General features: G+C 30.9%; 1 protein-coding gene and 2 pseudogenes across 1 annotated transcript in view; 2 read left to right on the forward strand and 1 right to left on the reverse strand.

Annotated features, from left to right (window-relative positions):
- The first annotated feature begins 1,300 nt into the window (after positions 1-1,300).
- LOC149062548 (uncharacterized) lies at positions 1,301-11,441 on the forward strand (annotated as a pseudogene).
- A 1,213-nt stretch (positions 11,442-12,654) lies between these two features.
- Positions 12,655-13,508, reverse strand: LOC149062549 (uncharacterized; annotated as a pseudogene).
- Positions 13,509-14,679: 1,171 nt separating this feature from the next.
- LOC107169771 (cullin-3-like) overlaps positions 14,680-16,746 on the forward strand; it is a 29,888-nt gene continuing 27,821 nt past the window's right edge. Inside the window, exon 1 of the mRNA XM_089217716.1 lies at positions 14,680-15,213. The gene's annotated coding sequence lies outside the window, so the exon portion shown is untranslated. The remainder of the gene's footprint in view (positions 15,214-16,746) is intronic.

The raw sequence follows: 16,746 nt of genomic DNA on the forward strand, positions 1-16,746 counted from the left end.
TATAATATAACCTAACCGTACATACTACGTCGGTTAGTTCATTAGCAAATGTTAAATATATTAAGAACATAATAAAAGTGTATACAATTAACATTGGCTATATTTAAGTTTTAAAACAATAGACATAACTAAATTACGAAAAAAAAAGTAATATTTGACATAATATGTTGAAGCTGAAAAATATGTTTGTTTTTATAATATTATAACGTTTGATAAGAGATGGAGAAATGCTTACGTCACAGACATGCGTATCACGAGTTGCTGACATAGTGACATACCTATTTAATTTATCATGGTATCTAATACAATTTGTCTTATAATAATATTACCAATACCCACGCACAACGCTCACTGGGTCCCCCGTTACACGGAAAAACCATGCTCTGCTACCAAAATGTTTTCGCCGCCAACACTTGCTTGGGCAGTTTGCTGAGCAACTCGTGAAATGTGTGGGAGCAAATGATAATATTAAAAAGAATGTGGTATCAACAGTATATAATAACTAATATATTTTTAAAACACAAACAATACAATATTGTACAACGCCCAAGACGTCTCTTCGGACGATTGTAGTACTAATAATAATAATACGACTAATAATAATAATTAATGACAATTAGTGTATAATAATTATGATGCACTTTAAAGAGCACAACAATTGCGCAATATGCAAATTAATATATAAGTAAATAATAATCAAATAATAACGATAACGCTGGTCACAACTAATTACCTGATCTCACGATGGTGACGGATATGTTCACGCGAATAATATGTCGCAGACGTACGTGCTTCACACACTTGACACATGCACGCTCCGCGACGTAGTACGGAGACGGACGCACACGAAAGTGCGGGCACGTGTAAATACGTGCGGCGAGTGACGATGAAAATCACACCCGCTCACAAACTATTATAATAACAGATCGACGATCGACACAACTTTAAAATAATAATAAAATATATAATATCGTCGACCTGCGGCACAGTATACAAACTGGATTTGTCGATCGTCCCACAATGACAACGTGGTATAACAAAACTTATACGACACCCACGGTCACGACATACTATATCGGACGACGGTGCTGTTAATTGAACAGACAGACCGCCGGATCGCTGGAGAACCGGTGGTCAGCGATGCCGGTCGCCAAAAGTTCGCGCAATCGCACTTCGGCGTCGGACAGCCAGCGGGGTGACCAGACAGGTGTCAAACGGCCACACTACTAGTCACAGGTGCGAAAAAAACGGCTCAGGTTCAAACAATTACAGTGTCATATATTTATAGTTTTTTTTCATCATGGAATCAAAATTATTCACTCCAGAAAATGATGAACAATTATTAGCACTTGTTCGTGATCACCCTGTTTTATATAAGTTAGTGACAAGAACTATAGAGACAATAACATAAAGGATAATGTTTGGAAAGAAATTTCATGTATCGGAAAAAGTGGTAAGAAAACAAAACAATAAATTAGTAGTTAAAAAAATAAAATAAAATACTAAACTATATCATTAGGTACTTTTTTAAATATTATTACATTTTTATACAAACTGTATGTGAAATGTTCTTAACTTGTCCTTGTCACTTGTTTTGTCTACCAACTACTAACTGATCCAGCCCCACTATTAAAATAATAGTTGAATGATACACGTATACGAAAAGCTTCATGTGACGAATTTCCTCCTACGGCATTAAAAGGCATCATGTTTTTCGGAAGTTCCATATTTGCATCATTTTCAATCGAATGATTTATACGTTCCTTTCGTAATAACTAATAAGTTATGAATAATACAAGCCGCCATCACCATATTTTACTTGGATGGGGGGGGGGGGGTAGACAAATGCATATAAAATAGTCTTGGGTTAGTCCACGTATAGTCGCGTAATAGTCCACACCCCTTAAGTATGTCTTGAAATTTTACTGAATTTATATAATATGTAAACTCAGTAATAATACTATTATGTTTCATTGATAAAATACGGTATTATACTCATTTATTTACTTACTTCTTTCCAACCAAGAAATAATATACCTAGGAGTTCTTCATATACCCATTGACAATAACACTAAAAAAACAGATCAAATGTTTTAAAACAATTAAAACAAGCAAAAAAAAAAAAAAATACATTTGAATATTAATATTGCATTTTATTATTAAAAAGAGAATCTACGATCTTTTTTAGAAAATTCAGCTAAAAGATTACCTGTACAAATGTTATTTGAAATTTCTCTTTCTATGTGTATCAAAGAGAGATTTGTAAATCTTTCTTGGCGCATAGAAGTTCTTAGCCATGTTTTAATTCTTCTCAATGCCGAGAATGATCGTTCACATGTCGCTGAACAGTTTTATCTAATAATAGTTTCTTCAAATCTTCTAACTCAACATTTTCTTGTATATTTAAACGAATAATACAGTTCTTTGCTTCTAACATTTCCGATTTCAACATTACAACATCAACATTACATAGTTTCTACAAAAAGGCAAAATAAAATAATACATTTGTTTTATAATATACCTACTACATTATTATATGTTTTAAATATTCTAATTGTTACCTTGTAGTTGTCTACGAAAAACAAACTATCATCAAAGTTTAATGTTATAAAACTATCAATAGCTTTTGCCGTATGTATGCTTTTTCAGGTGAAAATCGTTTTTCATATTTATTATTATTGCATCCAAGATATTAAAATATTTAACCTTCCAGATGTTTTTAATGTCATCATCAAAAGTTAGTTATTTGTAACTAATAGTGTGTTACCATTTGTGGGGGAAGGGGCTATAATTGCCCCGTAATTGCGCTTATTTTTTTTTTTTAACTGCCTATGGCATCTTTATTTAAACGATTAAAATTCTTTATAAATATAATACATTGTGGGTGAATACAGTATAACAATAGTAATACAATACATAAGTAGTATTATACAATGATAATAACTACTTATATATACATAAATATATATATATTATACAAGAACAAGTTTGGGGTTGTACCTCCAATGAGATAGCCCCTTTTCTTAGCCTAAGTTAATTAAACTTAGTCGTATGGCTTCAGGCGTTTGAGGCGCCTAATGTCTTGCGAGTTGTGAAGAAGTTGTTTAGCAGTTGCATTTGGGTGCAACTCAAGTTTTTTCACATGTTTGGCAAACTTTTTAATTTCGTCATCTATAGTAGTAGAATGTTTGTTCCGAAACCCATACTGATGATCTGGTATGAGGCGCCTTTCTTTTACAAGCAGTTTTAAACGTTTAAGAAGAAGCTTTTCAAAGAGTTTCGACATACTTGGGAGAAGTGATATTGGTCTGTATGAGGTAGCTCGTTCTGGTGGCTTACCGGGTTTCAGTAACATGATCACTTGTGCCTTTTTCCATTGCTTAGGAAAACTTTCTAGTTGTAGAATTGCGTTGTATATATGTGTTAAAAGGATTATCGCTTTCTTTGGTAGCTCTTTAAGTATTCGTTGGCTGATCTCGTCGAAACCAGTGTGTTTATTGGGTTGATGTTGTTATCAATTTCATAGGCAACTTCTAGAGGAGTAAAAACCAGTATTTTTTCTCTTGTTCCATTGAGTGGTTGACATTGTATCATATCAAGTTCATAAGCGATATTATTTGGTTGAAATACACTTTCAAGATGTTGAGCGTATACTTCGGCTTTATCTTTCTCACTGCGTGCCCAAGTACCGTCTACCTTACGGATAGGTGGAACATGTTCACGAGGTCTTTTAATGCGTCTTGTAGCTTTCCACAGAGAGTAATCTGTATCGTCCGTTGCGGATAAGCCACTCAGATAAAATTTAAATGTTTTGTTTTTCATTTCGTTGATTTTCTCACGTAAAATTTTACTAATACGATTCCATTTAGTTTTATCCACTGGATGTCGCGTTCTATGCCAGGTTCTTCTCGCCTTACGCTTTTGTTGGACAAGTTCTCTTATTTCAATTGGGTAAGTGGTCTCTTGATTAATTCCTTCATGTATTATGGGTGTGGCCACTCTCGCTGCCTCAGCAACGTCATTAGTTAATTTTTGCACTACCGCATCAATGTCTGATGATGTTTTTAGCTTAACTGAAAGAGTGATGGTTTCTTCGAGAGCACTCCTAAAGAGATCCCAATCAGTTCTTTTGTTTGTAAGAAAGATTTTTCTTTCTTTCGTTATGACATTTGAGCTTAGTGAAAGTAACACGGGAATATGATCAGAAGATAGTTCTATTAGTCCTTCAGCTTCAACATAGCTAGAGGAAATATTTTTAACTACGAAAAGTCTAATAAATCAAGGATTTTATTCGGATCAGTTGGCCAGTAAGTTGGTTTACTCGTAGAAATTACTTCAGCGTTGATAGTATTGACTGCTTTAAATAGAGCACGTCCTAATTGCGCATATAAGACTGAAAAAAAATTCAAAATGTATTTTCAGTAGTTCTCCGAGCTCAACTTAGTCGGTAGTTAAAATTGCTTTAGTGACATGCTTATGACTGTTCTCGAGGATATTGTCTCATCATATTATTTGATGGCTTAAATGCTTCGTCCCCTACGAAAACATGAGGTAAAACTATATCTGGAAATAGTAAACACTTAGGCTCTGGAAATGGAAATTCCCCAGATGAAATTAATTTTCCCAAATTTGATTTAGGAAAAATACCAGCGTCGCCTTTTTTTCCGTAAGACCCTATGTCCACGAATAAAAACATATAATTTGCATCAACTAACGCCAATAGTACAATGGAAAAAAAGACTTGTAATTGAAGTCCAATGAACCAGAGTCAGCGGGACAAACAATACGAATATGTTTTCCATCTATCGCGCCACAGCAGTTCGGAAAATTCCATGTTTTATAAAACTCTGCGGAAACATTGTTTAAAAGATTTTTTCGGTTGGTTGTAGAATCGCTATATTTTGTAATTTTCCACAAATTTCTGTAAGGATTTCTCGTACTATTATGCTTATCCAACTATTCTAAATTCTAAATTGAAACGCTAAGGACCTGTAACTTTCTCCTGTAGTCAAAAATCTGTAAAAAAAAATATAATTGATATTTTTAGCAAATGATTGCAAGACACGCTGGAGAACTATACCTCATACCAAAAAACTTAAAAAATAATGAAAATGGATAATGGTTCAGCTGCAAAAAATAAATAAAAATACAATGATGACTCATTAAACTTTTTGAACGAACAAGAAGAAGAGAGAAGGTAAACGAAATGTTCTCAATATTTTTTTATAAGCGTTTAAACTTAGAATTTTGACGAAAATTTACACTATATTTATTTTATAATTTTCTATTGTTCAAAATATTTTTTTTTTTAATTTCAATATAGTAAATTTGTAAATCTGGTTTTTATAAAACTTAATTCTAAAAATATTTATCCAAGTCGAGTAGTTTATTTTTTATGATTTTTTAACATATCAATATTTTTTGTTACTCATTAATTTAAAAAGTAATAACTTTTTAAAACTTTATTTAGGTTTTAAAAAGAACTTATTTAAAAATTCTCATAAAATATTTAAAAAAAGTTATACTTTTTGAATTTAAAATGTTTTTTACGACTGGATTAACTTTGCTTAACAAAATTAATGACATATTTTCCTTTGTCTTCATCTTCTAGGACATTTCGACTAAATTGACTTGCAAATCTATACAATTCTTCTAAGTATTCTTTCCATATGTTTACCTTTTGTTCGGCTCTTATAAGTATCTCACCAGTTTTACTTTTCAGGACGTCCGTGTCCCCAACCCCCCATCAAAAGAAAATCTAGAAAATTTCTATCCAAATATTTTGTATGTCATTTGTATGAATTTGTTTGACTGTGATTAGAATTTGTACGACACCAGTATTCGAGCAATATTGAAAATACTGAAGGGGGGCTGATGACACATGTCTCCAGCCCCCGTAATATAAGTAATTAAGTATTCATATGTTTTGTACTGCCAGATTCAATAACTCAATTTGTATGAATTTGTATGACCATTTTTGGAATTTGTATGCGACCATTCCCGAGCTATGATCGGAAAACCAATTTTCTCGTGTCTCCCGCCCCCCATTCAACGGAATTTTCTACTTTTTCTAGTTATTCGATCATTCACCCTCGAGGTGGGGGGGGGAATGGTCAAAAAGGTTAAACTAAATTTTAGGGGCTAAAGGGTTGCGCACAAATTTTGGTTTTGGTCACACAAATTCACACAAATGGCGCACTAATTGTTGGCAAAAAAATCCAAGAATGTTGGTTTTTCACACTTAGGGGGACAAGGGAACCTTTCTCCAGCCCCCTCCCCCCCAAAGTTCTTTTTAAATGTATCTTTAATCCTTTATCGCACAAATTCACACAAATTGAACACTAATTAATGGTGAAAAATAAACACGATTTACCAACTTGGGGGGGCTGGTGAAATGTTCGTGAATTAAATTTGAATCCAATGATATTATATCATTGTATACGAAAAACGATTCGATACGTTAGGAGCCTTATATAAAATTTTAAATTCTAAGATATAATAAGAACATTTTTAATGAATTTCTAGCATAAAATAATTTACGAATTTTCGTGATTTTTACATAATATGTTGTCAAAATTCAAAATTTGAATGTTTATAAAAAAAATCGTGCTGTATTTTTAATATTTTTTAACTGCTATTGTTACAATGTGTTAGAAGCCTTGTATTAAATTTTCAAGCTTTTCTACCGAACACATACATTTTTATCGGTATTTAAAAAAAGAAAACTAAAAAAGTTGAAAAATTAAAATGTCAGTAAACAGCTCAAAACCAATCTAAATATTTTGAAAATTTTATCAAATACAGAAAATGCCTATATAAACATTCAGTGAAAATTTCAAGTACCTGCTGTCAATTGTTTTAGAGTTACACCAAAATAAAGAAATCGCTAAAAGTTAAAATCCAATGTTGTAAAAATTTAAATTTCAAATGCTCATAAAAATTTAATTTGCATCTCCGGTGGACTTTTTATTTGTGATAAAAATTGAAAAACTTATCTATGGTCATTTGTTTTAAAGTTACATCAAAAATCAAAATCGATTTTGTCGAAAAATGAATGTGCGTAAAATTTCTCGTTTTCCCTTAATTTTTAGTTTGTTTTTCTCGATTATTTAGAAAGATATTAAGAATTTACTTTTGACCTCCCAAAGTACCAACTAGATTCACTTTCTAATCGAACGAGGTACTGAAGTCAAAAATCGAAGCATTTTTACTGCCCCAAAACGTGATGACAGACACAAAAAAAAAACACATCATGGTAAAATCAATACATTCATCGCTCCGAATCTAAAATATTAAACATTTTTAGTCACAGTTTTTTTTTATAAGCATTAAAAGTTCAAATCTTGACAAAATACTGAAAAACACGAAAATTAGCAAATTATTTTGTGTTAAAAATTTATAAATATTTTTCTTTTTAGAAAGATTTGAAAGTTTAAGTCAAATTAAATTTTTATGACCATTTGAAGTTAAAGTTTTTACAACAATACATTGAATATTCAGTCGATTTGTCATGTAGTGATTTTCTTATTTTATTTTAATTAAACGCACATGATGAAATGATGACTGGTTATTCACTTTTCCGGTTCTTGACCGATGGCTGGGATAGTCCTGGCCTGTTGGCCGTCGACCCCCAAGATACGTGGTCGACATGGCCCATCGGCATCGGCCACGAGAAACAGGTAGACTTTGCACGGCATCGGGTACGTAGTGGACTCTTAGTCCATCATTTTGGACGTAGTAGTTGACAAGAAAAGCAAAATATATAATATGAATCGCCGCCGCGTGGTTTCAGGCGTTGAGTTCGGTAGACATGACGGAGCGGACGTAATCGTTGTCAGAGGTCGCATGAAAAAGTGTTTGACGTTCAACTCGTAGCTGGTCGCTGGTGTCCAGACGTTGAGTTCGGCAGACGTGACAAAGTGGGGCAGGTCAGGATAGGCTTTTTATAAAATATATTACAATAGTAATAATTGTTCGGGGATCAGAGTGCACTGCGGTGAGTGCACCGATGGACGCGACAAGTCCAGGCAAATTAAATAAAATAGCGGAAAAAAAGCTGGAAAGCTGAATTTTGGTATACACCTTTATTGAAGGGTACTAAGTAACATACTAAAAGTCCCCTAAGATTTGATGACCGCTACCTCCGCTAGAGTGCGCTTTGTGCAAGAAAAATCAGTTTTTCTCAAATAACTCAGTTGTTATTAAGATTATAAGAAAAATACCTATATACTATATTATAGAAGAGGTAATTACCTATAAAAAATGTACTTACAATATACTTCGTGGGATCAATATTTACCTTGATAATTGGACATCCAATATTATAGAATTGGTAATTTCTGTCTTACGGCGTCCGTAATTGTGTCTATAACACAGTTTTTTTTTTGTATTAATTTTGTATAAATGAGCGGTTTATTGTTTTATAATTATTATCTAAACATATTTCGAGCTCATAACCATCACATTGAACCTCTTTTATCAAATCTCTAATTGCATATTGACATTCATCACTACTTTCCAAAATGTTGTATATTTTTTCCATCGCAATATTCAGTTCTTCACTTGCGGGTCTACCACGTTTTGTACCTTGTTTAGGCAGAGCAAAAAACTTTTTATGACAGTCTCCGTGGTATTTAGCCTCAACCGCTACTAAATCGAACACATTAGTAATACGATTAACAATCTTTTTACCCCAATCATCACCCCTCTTAATCGCAATGTCTAAAGTTGAAATCTTTATTTCTAAACTCTGGACATCATGAACAGACCTCCTATTTTCAATTTTCTTTTTTTTCTCTTTTTTAAAAAACTCGTCATCTATGACTTCATCACAAAACAAACATTGCAACTTAAAATTAAATTCTGGTATAGCTGACCTTAATTTTCCTTTTGTTGGAGAGATGTAACTGGTACCGCGTAAATCCTTCGCTGCATTTACTGCATTGATTGCAGCTTTGATACTTTGCGGTCGGGTGTAATCCTTACGACAGTTTGGGTGCACTTTTATATTTTCGTTAAATTTTAACCACTTGTCGTCAAATCTTTGTTTACTTGAACTTATTAATGAATCTAAACCTTTAGATTTTAAAGTTACCACCTCACTTTCCAAGTTAATTAGATTTTCACAAATGCAGCACTTACTTAAAGACATACCTATCTACTTCTATTAACTAATTTCAAATAAAAAATAATCGATGAATAATAATTAAAATGATATAATACATGATCGAAAACAATATAATCAAAAATACGCGTCGTATATAGCGACGTATTGACACGATAAGCTCTATTACATTACAGACACACGACTGAAGTAGATTAGCGCGACACGAACTGATTCGCGATAGTCAAAGTTATTTTTAAAGAAATACTATGTACGGGCCACTATGGGGTATTCCTATAGTAAGAGTAATAGGTTTTATGATGGTAGTTATTATAACTGGACATACAAATATATACTATTTATAACCAATAGTAACACAAATCAGTCGAAATTGATAAACTGCATTTAACATAACAAGATAATAATTATATATTTTAAACAAAATAATAGATTATTTTTCTATATAAATTATTTCGATGTCGTGTTATTCAAATAGGTACATTGCAGTGATGATGATACACCTACTACTAGTGTTCAAAAACGACCAAAATTACATAAAAATTAAGATGATTATGTTATAAATAAAGTTTTGTTTAAGTTAATAAATAAATAATATTTTGTTTGTCAAGCAGTAACCGAAATTGTGTCATCGCGATATTAACCAATATTAATTTTTATTATTATATACCTACCGGTTACCTCTATATGTAATAGTTATTTTATGTTTAGATAATAATTATAAAACAATAAACCGCTCATTTATACAAAATTAATACAAAAAAAAACTGTGTTATAGTCACAATTACGGACGCCGTAAGACAGAAATTACCAATTCTATAATATTGGATGTCCGATTATCAAGGTAAATATTGATCCCACGAAATATATTGTAAGTGCATTTTTTATAGGTAATTACCTCTTCTATAATATAGTATATAGGTATTTTTCTTATAATCTTAATAACAACCGAGTTATTTGAGAAAAACTGATTTTTCTTGCACAAAGCGCGCTCTAGCGGAAGTAGCGGTCATCAAATCTTAGGGGACTTTTAGTATGTTACTTAATACCCTTCAATAAAGGTGTATACCAAAATTCAGCTTTCCAGCTTTTTTTTCCGCTATTTGTCAAAATGAGTCTAATTTTCTAAAATGATGGCGGCGAGCTGTGGTGATGACGGTTACACTGCTACCTGTGGGGGTTGGGGGACATGTATTGCATAACATTGGCGCGCGATAATCATAACAATATAATAATAAGGTATGCTCGTGAATGGTAATATGGGTTAGGCAAAAAATGTTGTAATGTTACATTATGTTCATATTTTCGGACGGAATTATATATAAAATATCCAAGAAAAACGATTTTAGTTACTTTGTTGTAATTTTATAATAATATTAATTCAACTTACCGGCTATCGTATTTATAATAAGTAATAAAAATTATAATATAAAATATCCACATGACAAACCGTCCCAGCTCAGAATCGTTTACAATTTCATTACATTCGTATACAATGATATTATATCATTGAATACAAATTCAATACCATCCATTAAACAGTGTCCCACTTGTAACCTAATGTACAGCAGAGCGACATCCACTCACCCACCTTTTTTATATTATTGCTTAAAATTCAAACATTTTATGATTTATAAAATTATTTTTAGAACTAAATCGAACATTGTCTACATTGAAAACTTAAACTATTCAGAGGTTATGGAAAATGAAAGTTTTAATCAAACTGCGGAGTTAGAGTCAGAAAAAAGTGTTTTTCTAATAATTCCGGTCAAGTTTTATTAGAAACAGATAGTTCGATAGTCGATCAACCACTGGAAAATGAAATACGTGATATTTTGACAGATAGCTTTCGAAAACCGTATGAAAAACCAAAAAAAAAATTGGAACAAAGGATAAGCTAATTGAGGAAATCAAGAAAAGGCGAGAGGAGCGTTTGGTGGTGTTAAAAGAGATGAGAAGAGGCGAATTATGTAATGATCCAATTCAAATTTTTTTTAAAAGCATGGCTTCGACAGTTGCAACATTTCCCTCAGAATTGGCCATAGAAGCAAAAACTAGGGTTTTTAATATTATTTCCGAATTGGAATTACGCGCAATAAAGGCAAAGGCTTCGAATACAATAACATCCGTAGAATCAATTGTACCGGTATCACCTATTCCATAAACAGATAGTTCCAATTCACGGAATAGTTCAGTGACAATATTTGTCAAAGCAGATTTTTCGAGTTCTGCAACTTCTGCAACAAGCAGTGTTTTATGCCCAACCGCAGCTGCAAACTCCAGTTATGCTTTTTTACAATATTATAATAATGATTATTAATTTTTTTTAACAATTATTGAGCCAAGGTGTTATTATTTTGTTTTATTTTGCAAACACATTTTAAAAGGGTTGTTTTGTTTTTAATTTATTTTAAGGAATATTTGTATTCTTTTTTTTTTGTATTTAAAGTAAAACATGTAATTTGTTTATAACCTTAAAAATATCTACAATTTCAGATATATGAACAGCAATTTTTTGTAACATTTTAGTAAATGTTACTATACTTAAATAATTAAAATGTATACCTACATACACAGTGGCGTAGCCAGGATTTTTTTTAGGGGGGGGTTTTAATAAGAGAATACATTTTACCACGACCAAATGATTGTATTCCTATATTATAAACATTATATTTTTGATATAAATACGGCTGAGGGGGAGGGTTATAACACCCAAACCCCCCCCCCCTGGCTACGCCACTGTACATACATCTTGTTCGTGTACTGTTATTAAAATGAAATGCCGGTGTTATAATATGCTGTACCTTTATTTCTACATTGTATTATATTGTTATTTAAACTTTTCTTGGTGTTTATGGAATATGTTCCCTGCAACAATAACTTTTTTTTCAAATCATAATTATATTTAAATAAATTAAATTATGTACTTGTTTATTAAAAACTAACATGATATATTATACTATTTTTTTTTAAATCTAAATTACTGAATATACAATAATTATAGTATCATAATTAATTTTAAATACAAGGTCAAATGCACATGACAAAAATGTCACCTGCAATTCTTATTATATGGACTACTAAATCTTTAGTTGCTTTCAAAATGTATAAAGATCCAAATTGGTCATCAAATATTGATATTTTATTAAATTTTTAACATCATAAATTCATACCTTATATTTTAACAGAAAATTAATTTTTGTACATAACAAAATTTATATCCTTCTATTTATTACATTTTATATACTTGGAATAGATAGCCTTATAGTCTAGGAATTGTTTATAAAAAAAATAAAAATAATATATATTTGGGTTAATTTAATAGAATTATAATTTAGAACAAATTGATTAATAATAATAAAATTTTCATTATAAAATTTATATCCTTAATATAATATATATTATAATAAATAATTAAATAATATAATTTAAAAAAAAGGTTATTTGTATTAATATTTGTATACATACTAAATAATAATTATTATATTATAATTTTTTTAACAAATAAAAACTGAATATTGGAAATTTATATTTTATGTGTTGTCATTATTTACCAACACATGCTCAACTTCTTTTATTATTGGATTTTGGAAATTTACTAATGCAGCACATAATTGAAATACTAATGATGACATATTAAAAAAGCGCTTTTGGTGTGTGTGTTAAAATTTTTAACTTTTTCAGCCTAACCATCACCCTTTCAAGTTTCAACATGAATTCTGGCTCTAGCTATGCTCTTTGTTTTCAGAACTTCGCTTGGAGTGAATTGCGGAGACATAAGAAAAGGGGGAATGATTAAGGAAGTTTCTGGAGGCATTAAGTCTGAAATTAGGAAGCCTTTATCAGCCAACACTAAATCACCTGGTTGTAATATATTTAATACTCCACAGTGGCCTACAATTTTTTTATCAGAAGTGGATCCAGGATATAATTTCCTGGCATAAGTAATAACGTCATTATGAGCCACTCCAATAAGCCCTTTCAATGTATTTTTATTCTTATAAGAACTATAATATGTGAGCTTTTGATCCAAAAGGGATTTAGGAATAATGCATGCAATTTCAGTACAATCTAATATTATTCTACAATTTTGAAAATTATTGAAACATTCTGGTAAGCAATTTTGATTCTTATTTTGTGAAGGTACTGTATTCATTAAGTTAATAAATAAAATTCAGTGAAGAACACTTATTAATGTTAATATAATATTACCTACTGTGGATTCACTAGTCTTAAATCTAAATACTAAGTCTGGATAAGCTAAATTCAATCTTAGTTTTATAAGAGTCATAAGCATTTGGTCCTTTAAACAGAATTTTACTACATTCCAATCATAATAATATTTAAAAGAAACTTTTGAACATAAATCATCAATTAAATCAAACATAAATTTACTAATCCCACGGTAAAACTCAAATAATTTGATATAAGATTCAATAGAGTGGTAACCAAAAGAGTTATTTTTAAGAAACAATTTTTCTTTTTTTAATTCTTCAATTTCTTTATGAAGAAAATACTTTTCAACTTCATCACTTTTACTATTTGTAGGCGTTAAAACATTAGTTTCAGTTGTTGTAGTATTTTCAATAATAATTGAACTTTCGTTTTCCTGAGAACATGATACACTGTCTACCTTCTTACGCCTTTAATATAATAATAGAAAAATGTATTCTTGATTTTAAAATTTCATTTTTTAATACTAATAATAGTTTGTTATGCCGACAATACATATACAATTATGCTTGCATCATATAATTATGTTAGTACAAATAATTTAATAATACTTACCTACTTATTAATTCATTTACAATGAGCTTATACAACTATTAATTCTACTCTAACACATTTATTAATGATAAAAAAAATATGATTTATAAGTTATAATTACCTAGTTAAGTATTAGTTTGAGATAAATACAGAGTTGTATAAAATATAAATAAACAGATATATTTTTTTAATATACATCATATATTTAATTTATTTTGAACCATATACACACACATTATATTAATATCCATGTAGTGATCGCCGTGAAGGACACGTTGAGCACAATACAATTAATTATTTAAACGACGTGTGCTACGTCTTGTTCAGTCTTGAGATGTTGTGGTTGAGAAAGATAGGTAAGAAATAATTGAACACTTGGTTTTCAATTATTATTAAATAAAATACACAATTTATTGTGTAATTTATTGTTACTTAATATGTATGAATCTATAAATATGTACATTATATTTTGATATATATATATGAATTATATTATAAATGTAATAATGTCGGGTTTACTACATCCACAACTATTTATTAAAGAACATGCAACATCACAACATTTTTTGCCGTATTATTATTATAAATACAACGAACATACCAGCTGTATCCACGAACAAAGGTATCTTAGTTCGTGCCTGTACCCATATTATCATTCACGAGCATACCTTATTATTATATTGTTATGATTATTGCGCGCCAATGACTATGTTATGCAATACATGTCCCCCGATCCCCGCAGTTGGCAGTGTAACCGTCGTCGCCGCAGCTCACCGCCATCGGCTGCCGTCGGTGCCTCTGTCGAGTCTGTCGCGTCCGTCGGGGTCGGACCCGTCGGTGCACTCACCGCAGTGCACTCTGATCCCCAAACAATTATTACTATTGTAAATATTGTAATATAATATTTTATAAAAAGCCTATCCTGACCTTCCCCACTTCGTCACGTCTGCCGAACCCCGAACTCAACGCCTGGACACCGACGACAAGCTACGAGTTGAACGTCAAACACTTTTTCATGCGACTTCTGACTCCGTTACGTCTGCCGAACTCAACGCCTGAAACCTCTCGGTGGCGATTCATACTATATTTTATATTTGTTTTTCTTGTCGATTACTACGTCCAAAATGATGGGCTAAGCATCCACTACGGGCCCGATGCCGGACAAAGTCTTCCTGTTTCTTGTGGCCGATGCCGATGGGCCATGTCGACCACGTGTCTTGGGGGTCGACGGCCAACAGGCCAGCCCAGCCCAGCCATCGGTCAAGAACCGGAAAAGTGAATAACCAGTCATCACTTCATCATCTCAAGTCACCAGCAGTTGTCAAGTATTACTTTTCCCTCAACCATTACTTGTTATAATTTCATATATTGGGCAACGAACACAACTCATAAGAATACAAAATTTAATGGATTAATGAAATAAGAATATTATGGGTTTCAACTTTCAAGTTACTGATAGGATGATGTGATATTTTCATATTATATAATATTATTATAAATTTAAAAATGGTGGGAATATAAATGTCTAAATTATGATAATAATTTATGGTGGATGTAAATCGTTCTAGTTAGCAAATTTCTGTCTAATCCGGTGTAGATCAACATGAATCGGAGTCATGAATCGGTATCATAAACGATACGGTATTGCACACCGGTTTGCGCAGGCAAATTTCTTGATTGTAACAACTCGAAACTCAAACAAACATTTCACCTATAAAAAATATACAGTGAATAATTTGAACATTAATTAATTAATTAAAATAGCTATGTATATTTTGGCCACAATTTTAAGAGCATAATGTTCATCGTATAAAGGGGAATAATAAGGTTAATTGATTCAAACTTAGTTCTTATGTAATTTTAAATCTACTAAAGAAATTAATTTGGCGGGAAAAAAGTTAATTACAAACTATAATATAACCACGTACATTTTTAAAATTATGATGTACATTATTTATTATACTGCTATTCTGAGGACTTATAGTTTACATTCCATCCCAAATAATAATTTAAATTTACATCTTTAAACATCTCATGAAGACTGCTGAATTTGGAAAACCAGTATAAAGATTAACTAATTCATCACTATTGCATATAGTTTCATAAGAAAATATAACAGATAGCTTATACAGTTTGCTTTTCAGTTTTTAATTTTTGTTCCAAAGGAAATAATTTTCAGTTTCTAATACCGTTACACTTGGAATTGATTGCTTGGACAGAACCGAAACATATCTAAAAAAATAATAATACTAATACATTATTTTAATATTCAATGAAATATTAAATTATGAAAATATGAATACTAATTATAAAATCAAATAATAGTTACCATAATTGTATCATCTATTTAAAGAGTGACATGACATTTAGATAAAATTAGTAAAAATAATAATATAAAATCAAATTCTCATCCAAAATAAATATTTTTATAGTTTTATAAACCATTTTCGAAAAATAATTTGTAATTCTTAATCCCCCAATGCAATTATTTTATCTTTCAAAACAATATGCATTATTTATGAAAAGTATAAAAGTATATAATTGTTTTAATTTAACGTTATATATATATAATGTATATTATGTATATTCATAAACCTACATTTAGTACAATATGAAGTATTTCATTATTTCATTTTCATCAACTATATATTTGATATCCCTAGACCATATTATTATAATAATACAATTAATATCCTTAAATAACCAAGTTTATTGCATTGGTACCTATCAACGTCTAATGCATGTTGTGTATTAATCTCACATGATGGCAATCAGGGCCTGATTTAGGCTTTTTGTGGCCTTAAGCAAAATAAAAATTGTGGCCCCTTCAGTAGCATATATAGCCCCCTCCACAAATA

The sequence above is a fragment of the Diuraphis noxia genome, unplaced genomic scaffold, assembly GCF_037042655.1.
Source record: "Diuraphis noxia isolate RWA-SAM2 unplaced genomic scaffold, SU_Dnox_SAM2 contig0001, whole genome shotgun sequence".
NCBI classification, from domain to species: domain Eukaryota; kingdom Metazoa; phylum Arthropoda; class Insecta; order Hemiptera; family Aphididae; genus Diuraphis; species Diuraphis noxia.